Source organism: Rhamphochromis sp. 'chilingali' (genome assembly GCF_963969265.1).
Source record: "Rhamphochromis sp. 'chilingali' genome assembly, chromosome: 21".
In the NCBI taxonomy this organism is placed as follows: Eukaryota; Metazoa; Chordata; class Actinopteri; order Cichliformes; family Cichlidae; genus Rhamphochromis; species Rhamphochromis sp. 'chilingali'.
In genome coordinates, this window is record NC_137949.1 from 20,549,327 (window position 1) to 20,568,104 (window position 18,778).

The following is an 18,778-nucleotide window of genomic DNA, read 5'->3' on the forward strand; positions in this document are numbered from 1 at the left end:
AAGACAGAAGTAGGTAGGTAGGTTTCCATGTGTAATTGATGTGTAAGAATATTGCAGAATCTGCTGTGCTGTGTACTTTGTAAAAACCATGAGAAGGGCTGGCTGGCTGGCTGGAGAAGAAATGATAAATGTCCTTTTTTTTAACCGTTCTCTCGGCCGGCCGTTTGGCGTATGATGTGTGGCAGAGCACTCTGGTACAGAGCGCCGCCAGTTCGAACCCCCACGATCTCCTGCCACGGCCCTAGCTTGGGGGGCGGGGATGCGCATTCGCGTTTCCCCTTTTGCCTTTTCCTGCTCCAGCCAAGTCCTCCGCCTGCTCGACATCTCTCCTATTACCTTTTATTACGCTTGCACTCATGCCTTTGCCTTTCACCACTTCAAAACTGCGCCTACTTCAATATTACCTTCATATGCTCTCTTTGCTTTTCGCCTTCCTCACTACACTAAGTACCATTTTTTAACGCTGTGTACTCACTCTTGCTAAGTACATGTGAACAGATCTTGAAGAAAAAAAACAAAACAAAACATACTTTTCTTTTCTCTTTAATTCAAACCACTTTACAGAAAGTACAATTGTTTACAATGAACAAAGAAGTAGGTAGGTTTCCAATGCTTAATTGTGTGTAAGAATATTGCAGAATCTGCTGTGCTGTGTACTTTGGAAAAACCATGAGAAAAACAGCTGGCTGAAGAAGAAATGATAAATGTCCTTTTTTTTCAAGCCTTCTCTCGGCCTGGCTTGGGGGGCGGGGAGACGTGCACTCGCCTTTCCATTTTGCTTTTTCCTGCTCTTGCCAAGTCCTCTGCCGGCTCTACATCTCTCCTATTAGCTTTTATTAGGCTTGCACTCATGCCTTTGCCTTTCACCACTTCAAAAGTGCGCCTACTTGAATATTACCTTCATATGCTCTCTTTGCTTTTCGCCTTCCTCACTACACCGTGAAGAGATGTTGAATAAAAAAAAGCAAAGAAAAGATGGTTTTGTTTTGTGTTTTATTGAAAGCACTTTCCAGAAAGTGTAATTGTTTAGAATGAAGACAGAAGTAGGTAGGTAGGTTTCCATGTGTAATTGATGTGTAAGAATATTGCAGAATCTGCTGTGCTGTGTACTTTGTAAAAACCATGAGAAGGGCTGGCTGGCTGGCTGGCTGGAGAAGAAATGATAAATGTCCTTTTTTTTAACCGTTCTCTCGGCCGGCCGTTTGGCGTATGATGTGTGGCAGAGCACTCTGGTACAGAGCGCCGCCAGTTCGAACCCCCACGATCTCGCTGCCACGGCCCTAGCTTGGGGGGCGGGGATGCGCATTCGCGTTTCCCCTTTTGCCTTTTCCTGCTCCAGCCAAGTCCTCCGCCTGCTCGACATCTCTCCTATTACCTTTTATTACGCTTGCACTCATGCCTTTGCCTTTCACCACTTCAAAACTGCGCCTACTTCAATATTACCTTCATATGCTCTCTTTGCTTTTCGCCTTCCTCACTACACTAAGTACCATTTTTTAACGCTGTGTACTCACTCTTGCTAAGTACATGTGAACAGATCTTGAAGAAAAAAAACAAAACAAAACATACTTTTCTTTTCTCTTTAATTCAAACCACTTTACAGAAAGTACAATTGTTTACAATGAACAAAGAAGTAGGTAGGTTTCCAATGCTTAATTAGTGTGTAAGAATATTGCAGAATCTGCTGTGCTGTGTACTTTGGAAAAACCATGAGAAAAACAGCTGGCTGAAGAAGAAATGATAAATGTCCTTTTTTTTCAAGCCTTCTCTCGGCCTGGCTTGGGGGGCGGGGAGACGTGCACTCGCCTTTCCATTTTGCTTTTTCCTGCTCTTGCCAAGTCCTCTGCCGGCTCTACATCTCTCCTATTAGCTTTTATTAGGCTTGCACTCATGCCTTTGCCTTTCACCACTTCAAAAGTGCGCCTACTTGAATATTACCTTCATATGCTCTCTTTGCTTTTCGCCTTCCTCACTACACCGTGAAGAGATGTTGAATAAAAAAAAGCAAAGAAAAGATGGTTTTGTTTTGTGTTTTATTGAAAGCACTTTCCAGAAAGTGTAATTGTTTAGAATGAAGACAGAAGTAGGTAGGTAGGTTTCCATGTGTAATTGATGTGTAAGAATATTGCAGAATCTGCTGTGCTGTGTACTTTGTAAAAACCATGAGAAGGGCTGGCTGGCTGGCTGGAGAAGAAATGATAAATGTCCTTTTTTTTAACCGTTCTCTCGGCCGGCCGTTTGGCGTATGATGTGTGGCAGAGCACTCTGGTACAGAGCGCCGCCAGTTCGAACCCCCACGATCTCCTGCCACGGCCCTAGCTTGGGGGGCGGGGATGCGCATTCGCGTTTCCCCTTTTGCCTTTTCCTGCTCCAGCCAAGTCCTCCGCCTGCTCGACATCTCTCCTATTACCTTTTATTACGCTTGCACTCATGCCTTTGCCTTTCACCACTTCAAAACTGCGCCTACTTCAATATTACCTTCATATGCTCTCTTTGCTTTTCGCCTTCCTCACTACACTAAGTACCATTTTTTAACGCTGTGTACTCACTCTTGCTAAGTACATGTGAACAGATCTTGAAGAAAAAAAACAAAACAAAACATACTTTTCTTTTCTCTTTAATTCAAACCACTTTACAGAAAGTACAATTGTTTACAATGAACAAAGAAGTAGGTAGGTTTCCAATGCTTAATTGTGTGTAAGAATATTGCAGAATCTGCTGTGCTGTGTACTTTGGAAAAACCATGAGAAAAACAGCTGGCTGAAGAAGAAATGATAAATGTCCTTTTTTTTCAAGCCTTCTCTCGGCCTGGCTTGGGGGGCGGGGAGACGTGCACTCGCCTTTCCATTTTGCTTTTTCCTGCTCTTGCCAAGTCCTCTGCCGGCTCTACATCTCTCCTATTAGCTTTTATTAGGCTTGCACTCATGCCTTTGCCTTTCACCACTTCAAAAGTGCGCCTACTTGAATATTACCTTCATATGCTCTCTTTGCTTTTCGCCTTCCTCACTACACCGTGAAGAGATGTTGAATAAAAAAAAGCAAAGAAAAGATGGTTTTGTTTTGTGTTTTATTGAAAGCACTTTCCAGAAAGTGTAATTGTTTAGAATGAAGACAGAAGTAGGTAGGTAGGTTTCCATGTGTAATTGATGTGTAAGAATATTGCAGAATCTGCTGTGCTGTGTACTTTGTAAAAACCATGAGAAGGGCTGGCTGGCTGGCTGGCTGGAGAAGAAATGATAAATGTCCTTTTTTTTAACCGTTCTCTCGGCCGGCCGTTTGGCGTATGATGTGTGGCAGAGCACTCTGGTACAGAGCGCCGCCAGTTTGAACCCCCACGATCTCGCTGCCACGGCCCTAGCTTGGGGGGCGGGGATGCGCATTCGCGTTTCCCCTTTTGCCTTTTCCTGCTCCAGCCAAGTCCTCCGCCTGCTCGACATCTCTCCTATTACCTTTTATTACGCTTGCACTCATGCCTTTGCCTTTCACCACTTCAAAACTGCGCCTACTTCAATATTACCTTCATATGCTCTCTTTGCTTTTCGCCTTCCTCACTACACTAAGTACCATTTTTTAACGCTGTGTACTCACTCTTGCTAAGTACATGTGAACAGATCTTGAAGAAAAAAAACAAAACAAAACATACTTTTCTTTTCTCTTTAATTCAAACCACTTTACAGAAAGTACAATTGTTTACAATGAACAAAGAAGTAGGTAGGTTTCCAATGCTTAATTAGTGTGTAAGAATATTGCAGAATCTGCTGTGCTGTGTACTTTGGAAAAACCATGAGAAAAACAGCTGGCTGAAGAAGAAATGATAAATGTCCTTTTTTTTCAAGCCTTCTCTCGGCCTGGCTTGGGGGGCGGGGAGACGTGCACTCGCCTTTCCATTTTGCTTTTTCCTGCTCTTGCCAAGTCCTCTGCCGGCTCTACATCTCTCCTATTAGCTTTTATTAGGCTTGCACTCATGCCTTTGCCTTTCACCACTTCAAAAGTGCGCCTACTTGAATATTACCTTCATATGCTCTCTTTGCTTTTCGCCTTCCTCACTACACCGTGAAGAGATGTTGAATAAAAAAAAGCAAAGAAAAGATGGTTTTGTTTTGTGTTTTATTGAAAGCACTTTCCAGAAAGTGTAATTGTTTAGAATGAAGACAGAAGTAGGTAGGTAGGTTTCCATGTGTAATTGATGTGTAAGAATATTGCAGAATCTGCTGTGCTGTGTACTTTGTAAAAACCATGAGAAGGGCTGGCTGGCTGGCTGGAGAAGAAATGATAAATGTCCTTTTTTTTAACCGTTCTCTCGGCCGGCCGTTTGGCGTATGATGTGTGGCAGAGCACTCTGGTACAGAGCGCCGCCAGTTCGAACCCCCACGATCTCCTGCCACGGCCCTAGCTTGGGGGGCGGGGATGCGCATTCGCGTTTCCCCTTTTGCCTTTTCCTGCTCCAGCCAAGTCCTCCGCCTGCTCGACATCTCTCCTATTACCTTTTATTACGCTTGCACTCATGCCTTTGCCTTTCACCACTTCAAAACTGCGCCTACTTCAATATTACCTTCATATGCTCTCTTTGCTTTTCGCCTTCCTCACTACACTAAGTACCATTTTTTAACGCTGTGTACTCACTCTTGCTAAGTACATGTGAACAGATCTTGAAGAAAAAAAACAAAACAAAACATACTTTTCTTTTCTCTTTAATTCAAACCACTTTACAGAAAGTACAATTGTTTACAATGAACAAAGAAGTAGGTAGGTTTCCAATGCTTAATTGTGTGTAAGAATATTGCAGAATCTGCTGTGCTGTGTACTTTGGAAAAACCATGAGAAAAACAGCTGGCTGAAGAAGAAATGATAAATGTCCTTTTTTTTCAAGCCTTCTCTCGGCCTGGCTTGGGGGGCGGGGAGACGTGCACTCGCCTTTCCATTTTGCTTTTTCCTGCTCTTGCCAAGTCCTCTGCCGGCTCTACATCTCTCCTATTAGCTTTTATTAGGCTTGCACTCATGCCTTTGCCTTTCACCACTTCAAAAGTGCGCCTACTTGAATATTACCTTCATATGCTCTCTTTGCTTTTCGCCTTCCTCACTACACCGTGAAGAGATGTTGAATAAAAAAAAGCAAAGAAAAGATGGTTTTGTTTTGTGTTTTATTGAAAGCACTTTCCAGAAAGTGTAATTGTTTAGAATGAAGACAGAAGTAGGTAGGTAGGTTTCCATGTGTAATTGATGTGTAAGAATATTGCAGAATCTGCTGTGCTGTGTACTTTGTAAAAACCATGAGAAGGGCTGGCTGGCTGGCTGGAGAAGAAATGATAAATGTCCTTTTTTTTAACCGTTCTCTCGGCCGGCCGTTTGGCGTATGATGTGTGGCAGAGCACTCTGGTACAGAGCGCCGCCAGTTCGAACCCCCACGATCTCGCTGCCACGGCCCTAGCTTGGGGGGCGGGGATGCGCATTCGCGTTTCCCCTTTTGCCTTTTCCTGCTCCAGCCAAGTCCTCCGCCTGCTCGACATCTCTCCTATTACCTTTTATTACGCTTGCACTCATGCCTTTGCCTTTCACCACTTCAAAACTGCGCCTACTTGAATATTACCTTGATAGGCTCTCTTTGTTTTTGGCCTTCCTCACTACACCGTGAAGAGATGTTGAATAAAAAAAAGCAAAGAAAAGATGGTTTTGTTTTGTGTTTTATTGAAAGCACTTTCCAGAAAGTGTAATTGTTTAGAATGAAGACAGAAGTAGGTAGGTAGGTTTCCATGTGTAATTGATGTGTAAGAATATTGCAGAATCTGCTGTGCTGTGTACTTTGTAAAAACCATGAGAAGGGCTGGCTGGCTGGCTGGAGAAGAAATGATAAATGTCCTTTTTTTTAACCGTTCTCTCGGCCGGCCGTTTGGCGTATGATGTGTGGCAGAGCACTCTGGTACAGAGCGCCGCCAGTTCGAACCCCCACGATCTCCCTGCCACGGCCCTAGCTTGGGGGGCGGGGATGCGCATTCGCGTTTCCCCTTTTGCCTTTTCCTGCTCCAGCCAAGTCCTCCGCCTGCTCGACATCTCTCCTATTACCTTTTATTACGCTTGCACTCATGCCTTTGCCTTTCACCACTTCAAAACTGCGCCTACTTCAATATTACCTTCATATGCTCTCTTTGCTTTTCGCCTTCCTCACTACACTAAGTACCATTTTTTAACGCTGTGTACTCACTCTTGCTAAGTACATGTGAACAGATCTTGAAGAAAAAAAACAAAACATACTTTTCTTTTCTCTTTAATTCAAACCACTTTACAGAAAGTACAATTGTTTACAATGAACAAAGAAGTAGGTAGGTTTCCAATGCTTAATTAGTGTGTAAGAATATTGCAGAATCTGCTGTGCTGTGTACTTTGGAAAAACCATGAGAAAAACAGCTGGCTGAAGAAGAAATGATAAATGTCCTTTTTTTTTCAAGCCTTCTCTCGGCCTGGCTTGGGGGGCGGGGAGACGTGCACTCGCCTTTCCATTTTGCTTTTTCCTGCTCTTGCCAAGTCCTCTGCCAGCTCTACATCTCTCCTATTAGCTTTTATTAGGCTTGCACTCATGCCTTTGCCTTTCACCACTTCAAAAGTGCGCCTACTTGAATATTACCTTCATATGCTCTCTTTGCTTTTCGCCTTCCTCACTACACCGTGAAGAGATGTTGAATAAAAAAAAGCAAAGAAAAGATGGTTTTGTTTTGTGTTTTATTGAAAGCACTTTCCAGAAAGTGTAATTGTTTAGAATGAAGACAGAAGTAGGTAGGTAGGTTTCCATGTGTAATTGATGTGTAAGAATATTGCAGAATCTGCTGTGCTGTGTACTTTGTAAAAACCATGAGAAGGGCTGGCTGGCTGGCTGGCTGGAGAAGAAATGATAAATGTCCTTTTTTTTAACCGTTCTCTCGGCCGGCCGTTTGGCGTATGATGTGTGGCAGAGCACTCTGGTACAGAGCGCCGCCAGTTCGAACCCCCACGATCTCGCTGCCACGGCCCTAGCTTGGGGGGCGGGGATGCGCATTCGCGTTTCCCCTTTTGCCTTTTCCTGCTCCAGCCAAGTCCTCCGCCTGCTCGACATCTCTCCTATTACCTTTTATTACGCTTGCACTCATGCCTTTGCCTTTCACCACTTCAAAACTGCGCCTACTTCAATATTACCTTCATATGCTCTCTTTGCTTTTCGCCTTCCTCACTACACTAAGTACCATTTTTTAACGCTGTGTACTCACTCTTGCTAAGTACATGTGAACAGATCTTGAAGAAAAAAAACAAAACAAAACATACTTTTCTTTTCTCTTTAATTCAAACCACTTTACAGAAAGTACAATTGTTTACAATGAACAAAGAAGTAGGTAGGTTTCCAATGCTTAATTGTGTGTAAGAATATTGCAGAATCTGCTGTGCTGTGTACTTTGGAAAAACCATGAGAAAAACAGCTGGCTGAAGAAGAAATGATAAATGTCCTTTTTTTTCAAGCCTTCTCTCGGCCTGGCTTGGGGGGCGGGGAGACGTGCACTCGCCTTTCCATTTTGCTTTTTCCTGCTCTTGCCAAGTCCTCTGCCGGCTCTACATCTCTCCTATTAGCTTTTATTAGGCTTGCACTCATGCCTTTGCCTTTCACCACTTCAAAAGTGCGCCTACTTGAATATTACCTTCATATGCTCTCTTTGCTTTTCGCCTTCCTCACTACACCGTGAAGAGATGTTGAATAAAAAAAAGCAAAGAAAAGATGGTTTTGTTTTGTGTTTTATTGAAAGCACTTTCCAGAAAGTGTAATTGTTTAGAATGAAGACAGAAGTAGGTAGGTAGGTTTCCATGTGTAATTGATGTGTAAGAATATTGCAGAATCTGCTGTGCTGTGTACTTTGTAAAAACCATGAGAAGGGCTGGCTGGCTGGCTGGAGAAGAAATGATAAATGTCCTTTTTTTTAACCGTTCTCTCGGCCGGCCGTTTGGCGTATGATGTGTGGCAGAGCACTCTGGTACAGAGCGCCGCCAGTTCGAACCCCCACGATCTCCTGCCACGGCCCTAGCTTGGGGGGCGGGGATGCGCATTCGCGTTTCCCCTTTTCCTGCTCCAGCCAAGTCCTCCGCCTGCTCGACATCTCTCCTATTACCTTTTATTACGCTTGCACTCATGCCTTTGCCTTTCACCACTTCAAAACTGCGCCTACTTCAATATTACCTTCATATGCTCTCTTTGCTTTTCGCCTTCCTCACTACACTAAGTACCATTTTTTAACGCTGTGTACTCACTCTTGCTAAGTACATGTGAACAGATCTTGAAGAAAAAAAACAAAACAAAACATACTTTTCTTTTCTCTTTAATTCAAACCACTTTACAGAAAGTACAATTGTTTACAATGAACAAAGAAGTAGGTACACTCAAAAAAATGAAACGTTGACTTTAATTAAAATTATTTTGTCAACAGGTTCCACGAAATTGAATTATGTTAGTTTAAAGCAAAAATCTTTAGTTCATCTAATTTAAAAAAAACTACTTAAGATTAACAAGACATATTTAAGACTAACTAAATCAAGTTATGTTGTATGAACATAGATGATATATTTTCAGGTTAGATAGTTTAGATTAGTTACTTCAACACATTTCTTATTTGTGGCAGTAAAATGTTAAATTTAAGTTAGATTAATTCAAATATTATATTTTCAGCCACCTTGTGCTTTATTAATTAGTTTTACATAAATCTATTTTGTCAACAGGTTCCACACAAATGAATTAAGTACATCCAACTTATTTTTTAAAATTTATTTTATTGCCAACACATTCAGTGAGCATTTGTGTAAACCCAGTCCAAAATAAAACACAACAGCTCATTAGGGTTAGTAATTAACAGTATGTAGACAGATGCAACATCAAGACTTTAAATTAAATGTCTGTATCTACCAGAAATAGAAGAAGAAAAAAAAACCGCATTGAAGATCACATAACACATTGATAAGATGACACTTGAGTTAGGCACATGTGATGCTAGTAAGGTCTGTGAGTGTTTTTTTTCTTTTAGTGTCTAAAATGGATAGCAAAGTTGCTATTTGCAATGATTGCTTAGGGTCAGTCCAGTAACACAATGCCAATGAAGTGCTTTCCTTTAACAATGCAAAGTGAAGTGTCCACCTCAACAGCCACAATTTAAAAAAAAAAAAAAATTATGTAACAACAACAACAACAACAATAATAATAATAATAATAATAAATAGTCCACTGATATTAGCAATCAAAGAAAATTACATCACCATCCCAAATAAAACTTTAACAAAACATGCCAATATTATGGTCTAACAATAAAACAGCTTGTCAGCGTTCAGTTTTTTTGCAACAGCACAGCAGTAACCATTTAACACTTGCCACTGTCAACATTTATTTTACCAGTGTTTGGGCAAAAAACTTCAGATGTAAACATTTTAACATGGAAACAATTGTTCGTCTTTAAAAGTCCACAAAATATACATTCATCCTGCATTCCCAACTTGGATGATCTGATATCCTCGTGTTGGTGTTGTTCCCAGACCATCATGAAAATGTTGTTCCAGGTTCAACATTGCAAGTGACCAATCACATTGTTGTGACGTTATTCTATTCCAAGCCATTTGTGCATTTATGAAATTCCAATGTTGCAAGGACAATATCAATTCTGCTTACTGTTTATTAAAGGGTTAGGGTTAGGGTCAGTTGATCGGCGGACAGAGGCGGTTTCACGCAGCTTAAGTACAGTTTTTTGTTTTACGCCGGTTTTTCCCGAAGTCGCAAAAGTATGACGTCACAACATTCTGATTGGTCACTTGCAATGTTGATCCTGGAACAACATTTAGTATGATGATCTGGGAACAACACCAACACGGGGATATCAGATCAACCTCCTAACTTACCCTTATTTTTAGTATGTATTGCAATTACCTTTACAATGCACACAATGTAACACAAACTGAATATGAACATATTTCCACCTCATAACAATATGCCTTGAACGCTAATATACACACCACCCTTCAACATTTCTGGTGCAGTATCATCTCTCAATTAAATCCTTTAAATCTCAATACTTTTGATTGTCTCTTAGCTTTCAGTCTTGAGGTTAACTGAGATTCAGTGCATATATCCCACCCATTAAGAGTGCACATGCAGAGGCCAGGTCTTCCAGGTCATGCAGGACACACTAGATGGTTATACCCACATCGGCTGGAGGAGTGCTGGCATCAGCTCTTTCGATGGTAAAGATAGCAAGGGTAATTTGTTCCAGCTCCCTCTGAACAGCTGTAGCTTAGACACAAAAACATAGAAAAATGGCATCCAGTTTTTAAAAAAAGAAAGAAAAAGGGCCAAAGCTACCCTTTAATGACGTAAACACAATATTAGGAACATGCACCCCAGTGCGCCACTATTTCAGACTACAGATTCAACGATAAATATAAATAGTTTGGGTATACAAGAAGATTTCCCAAAACATTTAAACAGGTTCCATGCAAATTACAACAACAACAACATTACAACATGCAACAACATTAGTTATTCAAAATTAGTTTTTTATCTGTATTAAACCAAAACTAAAATTACCAACCAATTATTCTTTGAAGAGGATGCTTGGGTCTTCATTCAGGTAAAAAGGTAGTGCCCTGAGGACACACTCCCTCCCCTTTTCAATGGTTTCCTTCTGTAGAGAGTGGCAGAGATACAGGAAGAGAAAACAGAAATACTTTAGGATGACAGAAACTCACATTATACGCAAAATGAATGACATAGCCACTGCACAGATAGACATGTACACAAGACCAACTAATCATCACATGGACATGAATAGTTAACCTGTTGGGCAGGGTTTCCACCACATTATATATGTCCATAATGGAGGTAAAGACAAACTAATACATCATCTTTTTTGCATTCAAAACATAACATAAAAACATTCACTTCTGGTTTAACCTAAATCAAGGGATCAGATTTTACATATGTTTAGGTAATTTAAATTTTCCAACGTTTTGAGTACCAAACTTTGTCTTGCTTAATATAAATGTAAGTGCACTGTGCAGCTACCATACACTAGCTGTTTAAATTTGAAAATGATCTTATTAGCCATAATATTTTGCTACCAACAGAATAACGCACCTGTGTGGCTGGGGCCAAAGTTTGTCTAATTTTCTTCCCTGCAACGCCTCCTTTTTTCTTGAAGACTTTTATGAGCTGGTCAGTGTATTGGTCAAGTTGTGTAAAAAGCCTTGGAACATGTGCAGCAGTAGTAATCCTCACATATTCTGCTTCCACCTGAAAATATGTCAACAAACACAACATACTGTACTGTAAATATACATACTATATGTACACATATACAAACTAAAACTAATGTAGAAAGACCTCATTAAAGCTATAATTTTAACACAAACATTTACACAAAATGCTAATGGAGCCATTACAGCTTTTATTGTTATTTATCAAGTTCCAAAAAATATTGATCACAGCTGATCTGAAAAGAATTTCATGCCTCAGGCCCTTGAACTGCAACCTTTACCATGGTTCAGATGTGGAGACGAAATAACAGGGGCATGGGATGGGTCACAAAAGAAAACTTAACTTATAAAACAGTTTTGTTTTTAAAAGTATAACAGTTCACATACCACATACAAGCTCAGCAGTACCACATACACCACATCAGTATAGGAGGGAGCAGGTAAAGGCAGGATCTGAGATTTATAAAGTAAAACAAGAAATTCATTACTTAATTTCAAGAAGCAAATTATTGTTTGAATTACAACTAAATAAAATACTACTCAGAAGAAAAGCAAGAGATTGACACTGCCATGTGCTAACTTTCTATAGAAGCAATTATCACCAGGTCTGTCGACCTCCATTGTCTGTCCACTCATATGTCTTGAATAATTTTATTAAAAAAATTAAGTGTGTACTTTCACAAACTGTAATTTATAACTACATTGATATGTATAACTCCGCTAGGAAACATGCTGTATTTACAGACCATTTTTACATAATACAGATTACTGATAGAGCAGAACAATGGTGTCACAGTGGCTTTCGCCCTTGACTTTTTGGATTTTAAATGTCACTTTATGCTATCCTTGCTATCCTATTCGATATTTCCGACCCTCGGATTACAGAAAAGGAATCCCAAGAAAGCAAATGGAAAAATAACCCCTTGAAAGAATAACCCCATGAACCCCTGTAGCTAATCCCTTAATAAAACAAAAAACAATAAAAATGTTTCTTACACAGTCCACAAAATAAGCATGTCCAGGACCCAGTAAAACTAATGTAAAACAAGCACACGCAAACGATATAACATGTCTTGTAAGACAAACGCAAAATATAACCATGCTGGACATATAGATACTACACAACATAGTCAAAGAAAAAAGTGGTCTTACCTCTCAAAGAAACAGCAGCTTGGCGCCAAAACAGCCTTTTTCAGTTAAATTTGAAGTCTTGCGCATGAGCAGGCACAAGCCGTGAAACCTTCTTGTTCTGCGCGGTTTCATTACAACTGTTTTTGCATTACTGCCACCTTGTGGATATACAAGGTATATCGATCCTCATTGACTTAACTTAAATGTTATGCGATCAAGTAACACATTAGTATTATGTACGTTGAATAATAGACACAATTACGTAGACTTGATTAGAAAAACATATGTTAACTTAACAAAAACATATATTTTAAGTAAAATGAAAATAAATAATTAATATACACTGAACAATCCACCTCATTCATTTTTTTGAGTGTGTCTTTCTGGAGATGCTGGTCTAGAATGACAGGGTGTTCTAGATTCTCTGCCACTTTTTTGAGAAGAGTCTGACTCTGTATCTTTTGCCCGTGTCTGTGCTGTTGCAAGGAAGTTTTGGATATCTTTAATAGCATCGGACACTTTTTCGCTCTGAATAATTACATCAATTGCTTCATCATCAACCAAGAGCAGAATCTTTTGCAAAAACTTTGCAACTGCGTCTTCTATGATTACATAGAGGACTTCGGGAGAAAAGGAAACTCTTGATTCAGCTGCTGTCAGTGGTGTACTGGAGATAACAGAGTCTGATAGACTTCTACCCATAAAAGTATTGGGAATTTGGTATATACGACTTGTCATTAAATGGTCGTACATTTTCTCTGTTAATTCCCTTGAGAAATTTTTGATGTCCTCGCTTATTCTAATGTTCTCAAAGGTTTTTTGGATAATATAATGTTCTTCCTCTTTTGTGAACTTGTATATGTCAATAATTTCAGATCTGATGACATTAAAGTTAGCTGGAGTAGAACATTTTACCATGGTTTCCAGAGTAAATGAGCTTCTTGAAGGGGAACCCATTCCCTCAGTTTCAGGGGAGTGGCTTAGGTTTAACAGACTAATCAAATGTCTTTTGCTCTCCTCCACTGTGTTTTTCAGCCCCTCTTTCATCTTTTCATAATGTTTTTGTGCGAACTTCAAAAAAATGGTGTTTGCAGGATTTTTCTGGTGCGCAAGGAGCACGTGAGTTGAAAAACTCTCTCACTTTATCGAAGATGGCTCCCATAAATCCAGATTTGGGTGAGATACATTTCTCACTGTGGGAAGAAGAATCAGTGTCAGAAGAAAGGAGATTGTCAAATATAATATTGACAATGTCAGCTGCAAATTTTTCTACTGTGGCATCAGGTTCCAAACGTGCCTGCCTTTCAGCTTCTGCACATTCCCCACTTTCTGAACTTTCTTTCTTTTCTGAAAGTTGCTCTATTTTAGCAGGTGACTCAGTTTCTATATCTTCGTCGTCATCTGATAATTCATCATCTGCAGAATATGATTCTCGACTATATCTGGTCAGAATATCACTAACCTCCCTGATGGCGAATTCGCGTGAGATGCCGGACTCACTGCTGTCTGTGCTGGATTCAGATTGACTTGAATCGCTTACCGATATAATGCGTGAGCTTCGCCGTTTTATTGCGCATAATTTCAAGCATGAGAGAGCAAGAGAAACCATGACACGGAGTCTTCCAATATTCGGAATTTTTCCGCTGATGTAAACAGCAGGGTTTGGCGGTAAATTGCTCTGCCTGACCACGGTGGCAATCGACTTTACCTTATCTGAAATCTCCCTCTCAATCATCATTGTCAGCTGTGTAACACTCACACAGTACTGCTCAGGGATGCTGAGCGCTTTAGCAAAAGTGACTGAGATGGAGTCACCAAGAAATGGATTTTTTTCTAAATCCGTAGATGCACCACGCTGAATGGCGGGAAGCGCAAGTATCAAGATTTTGGCTGTGGCGATCTGTATGATTTCAGAAATCATGTCGGCCAAAACTGCTTGAACATCAGAATCCAAAAGTCCATTTTCTATTAAGATCCACTGTTCGTCAGAGAGCTTGTTGAAGGCATTATTGATAGTCGGTAACTGTCATGGTCCTGCGGCCATGACTGAGTGACTTTGTGTTTGTGTCCCTTATTGTTATTATTCTCTTTATTATTCATGGGCTGTTTTGGGATGGTTTGTGTTTTGGGATTTTAGATACTGGGTTCTGGGTTTGTGCTCCCTCTGTTGGTCCCTGGTGTTAGTGTTCCCCTGTCTCGTCAGGTTAATCAGATCCAGCTGTTTCCCCCACCTGTGTGTGATTTCCCAGTGTCTCTTTGTGTACTTATAGTGTGTGATTTCCTCTGCTCCTCGTCTGTGTTCATACCTGGTGTAATCCCCTGCGTGCTCTCCCTGCTGTTCTCCCTTCATGCTCAGGTTTGCTATTTCTTTGTGTAGTTTCTCCATCCTTAGTTCTGTTTTACCATCACTTTATATTTGATATTATCAATAAATCACCCTCACACCTGAATAAGTGCTGCGTTTTGAGTCCTCCTTCCACTCTCCACACGGCCGCTGCCCCGGACCGTGACAGTAACAGCTCATCTGGTGATAGGACCAGAGGAATATGAAAATTAGAATCCGGTGTTTGAGACATTGTTGTTCCACAGGGATTCCCTCTGTTAAAATCTTCCTGAAATGCTAAACTTTCTGATTTGAAAGACTGGGGAACGTTTCACGTGTATAAACTGCCAGGCGAACTCTGGAAGCTGTAACCTTTTGACTTAGCTTGGGTCCTATTTGAGGACTGTCCCGGATCAAAGGCAGATCAGACTTTTTTTTTTTTTTTAATTAAACTTTATTTACAAACAACAGTTTAACATACAAGGCACCATCATTAATCCGATTATGTTACATCCTCGGTTGAGCATTATAGCAAAACAAACAAACAAAACGATCAAAAAAAAACCCCAAAAACAACAACAATAAGCACAAAGTTAAAAGAGTTAGCACAAAAATAAAGAACAGTCATTGAAGGATTCGAACCAAAGGCAAAAACTAACGTGCAAAAAAAGGGCAGTCGTGATTATAAAATAGGGAGTTTTTTGTTTTTTTTTAACATAGGTTAAACTCTTTAAATAAAACAACAAGTTTATGGGCTTTCTTGTTATTCACAAGTTTCAGCGATTTAGCCCAGAGTCTAAAGTCATTCAGCCATCTGTTTATACATGGTTTAGCTTTAAAGTATCTGCATTTGTGAATAAAAATTTTTCCCATTAACAAAATCGTCCTAATCAACAGGTCAAAATCTGCATTCTCAGCAAGTATTCCAAATTTTATTACTGTCACCGTCAAATGTGGTAACTGAATTCTCCTGGACTGTAGCCAGCTCCACATGTCAGTCCAGAAGGAGTGCACTGATTCACAGTTGAAAAACAAGTGATCCAGACTTTCAATATCATTTTCACAAAATGTGCAGGCGTTCACATCTAAATTAAATTTCCGTCTTAAGAATTCATTGGTTGGATAAACCTCATTAATGATTTTAAAGTGAACCTCTTTTGCTTTAGGGGAAAGAGGAAGTGAAATATACTTTTTTCTTATCAAAGGCAGATCAGACTTCTTCTGTGACGGCACTTGTTCGAATGCACGAATATTCACGCATGCGCAAAAGCACCCGAGTTCCAGACACGTCATAAAGGGTGCGCAATCTCGGCAGATCATCGCGCAAATAAATCTGCAACTGACAATGAAGTCCATTTTCTGAGAATGAGAAACTATGGTGCAGTGAGCTCTCAAGCCAGCCGCACTTTGGATTTTGTTGAATTTTTTTTTTCCTTAATACGGTATGCGAGTTACTCTGAAACTACGGAGCTCCGCAGGGGACATGGGAGAAAAAAAATTAAGACGGACTTTTGCGAGATCCCGAGTTTGTTTTGCGAGATCTCGCAAAAGTCCGTCTTAATTTTTTTTCTCCCATGTCCCCTGCGGGGCCCCGTATGTATGAAACACAGCAGAGGTCGTTTTTTTTTTTTTTTTTTTTTTTTATCCTGCAAGTCTTTTCCTTATTTACTCCGGAGTGCAGCAGATGTTTTGCTGTGTTAACAAACACAATAGACTATAACCCTTACTTTAAATATTATATATATTTAAAAAACTATGTTAAAAATTCTTTAAGAGGTGACACAAATTTCACATTTTTGTAACGTGGCAATATGCTGAGTGGCAGCTTTTTCCTTCATCACTTCCACAGTTTTTCTTAATAAGTTAGGACTGTAACAACTTCCAGAATAACCACTGCCAATTTTATCTATAAAAAAAGTAATGTCACATAAATCAATCTTTATTTGTATTTATTGACAACATCAAGTAATAAAACACAGCTTTAGTGGTTTGCTGTGGAAATTAAAACATTTTTGTCACTGTATACAGAAAACCAAACAAAATGCAGTCCTTTGCTCAAATTACTGCAGCAGTTCAGTACCGCAGCTGTACATGTGTTGAGTTTGTCGAGTATGCCTTTGTGCTTGTCCTTTTCTTTCCATCAAGTTTGCCAATACGAACACACACACACTTGATTTAAGATGGTGTGTGCTCAGTCTTCTAGCAGTATGTCCAGTTCTTCTAAAGGCAGTCGCACACTCACTTCTTTCTCTGTCAACAGGTCTACAAACCCCTCAGCTGATCGGGAAACAGCTGAATTGTATGTACCAGTATACATACATACTGATTTAGTTTGCAGAAGCGGTAACTACAGCAGGGTGATAAGTGTAATTGGTCAATTTGGTAAATATGTGCTGAGCAAGGCAGGATATTGATCAAGTGGCACCATCTTTATTTTTTATTTCTTTTATTTAACCAGGAAGATTCCAATGAGATTAAAAACCTATTTTTCAAGGGAGACATTTAATGAAATCATCTAACAAATAGTGTCGCCTACTGTGTGATTATTTGTTCTAATGTACCATCAAAGAAGTGCGTTTCAGTAAAAGTTTAAACCCTGTCTCATCTATAGTCTGTTCATCTTTTATATACAGGTTATCTTTTTACTGAATTGTAACCAAAAAAAAGATAAGGAGGAGTGGCTATCAGCTACTGATTCTTGTTATGCTCCTGTTTTCTCTTCACCTCTCTCAGTTGTCCGTCCCTAAGCTTAGTCCTTTCACAGGTTTCTTCCTCTCAACAGTCGCCAAGTGCTACTCACTAGGGATCCTCTCTAACACTGTTGAGATTTATACATATACACATTCAATGGTTGCACCCTTAACGGTTACTGGTATATGTAACATGACCACTTCTGTTTTCTTAAAAGTAAAATCATAGTCCTCAAAACACTAATGTTAAGGTTTCAAAGCCATTTCCTCTTTTTTACAAATCTGAGCACCCCTGTATAAAGTCAGTTGGTTGGTAAAACGAGCTGTTGTTCGTTATTAATTAGCTCAGTTTCTCTCGTATAACCGCACCTAATGAGTCTGCAGGGACTATAACTATAAATTGAGTTTTGGGAAATATCACTTTCACAGTATGTGTGTGCCTCACCAGGGGACCAGGGGATATTCTGTAAGGCCTTGTAGAAGATTACTGTGGCTTTATCCACTTTTCCTTCAGACACCTACAAATTCAAACTTACACACTTTACATATACAATGTAATCACTGTGATATTTGTGTATCCACAGCCACAGAAGCTGTTCTACACTTCTGTCTCCATGTTCAATATTTGTAAACTGCGGACAATTCAGTCGTTATTCCTGAAATGCACATATTAATATTCTCCTTCTTTTTTAATGATACTGACGCTTTCAGAGGCATCATTTCTTTTTCTTATTTAAGCAAGATCAGGTCTCTACTTTCTTCCTAACAGGTTTAGTGCTCCAGAGCAGAAAACAGCATCAACGTGAGTTTGTATGACCGGTCTCAACTAGAAGGTGTACATCCTCCAAAGTAAAGAGCAAAGAGCCCCGGTTTCTGTTGCTATGGCATTTTCAAAAAGTCCACGGATGCGGTTGCTGAGGCCATTCTCTGGCCGGACAGATAAGGGATCATCATGGAAATGTGATCTATAAATATTGCAGACATGTACAGTAAGTGCTAAGTATCGTTTGATAATGTGCAACCCTGTTTCTATGAAAGCTGTATTAAGTAAAACTAAAAGCAAGACTGCAAATCACTTAAATCTGCATTTAAACAACATTAAACACTGGGACTTTTTGAGATGCTCATCTTTCATCATGCTACTAAATCTTATTTGTGTTGTGATGTTCCATCAGATGTATTTATTTAATGCTTTTGAGCATTAAACAACTTTTCCAATTTTTGTTGTCCCTCACTGGACTTTTCTGAAATGTAGTGTTTTGTAAATACTTTCGAAATCATCACCTTCTGTTTTTATTTGCAGTTTTTTGGGGAAACCAGGATGTAAATTATGTGAATTTTGATGTGATCCTGCTATCTGATGCTTGTGATTATCGTCTGTTACCTTACC

General features: G+C 39.8%; 1 long non-coding RNA gene across 3 annotated transcripts; it reads right to left on the bottom strand.

Annotated features, from left to right (window-relative positions):
- Positions 1-8,758: 8,758 nt before the first annotated feature.
- LOC308389442 lies at positions 8,759-12,510 on the bottom strand. 3 transcript variants are annotated; one of them, XR_013970270.1, is made up of 5 exons: positions 12,397-12,484; positions 11,632-11,697; positions 11,126-11,281; positions 10,581-10,673; positions 8,759-10,282 (listed from the first exon to the last, which is right to left on the bottom strand). It is a non-coding gene; the product is annotated as an uncharacterized lncRNA (long non-coding RNA). The 3 variants fall into 3 exon arrangements; XR_013970271.1 differs by lacking the exon at positions 12,397-12,484 and adding an exon at positions 12,241-12,389; XR_013970269.1 differs by lacking the exon at positions 11,632-11,697 and having other exon boundaries at positions 12,397-12,510.
- Between the last annotated feature and the right edge of the window lie 6,268 nt (positions 12,511-18,778).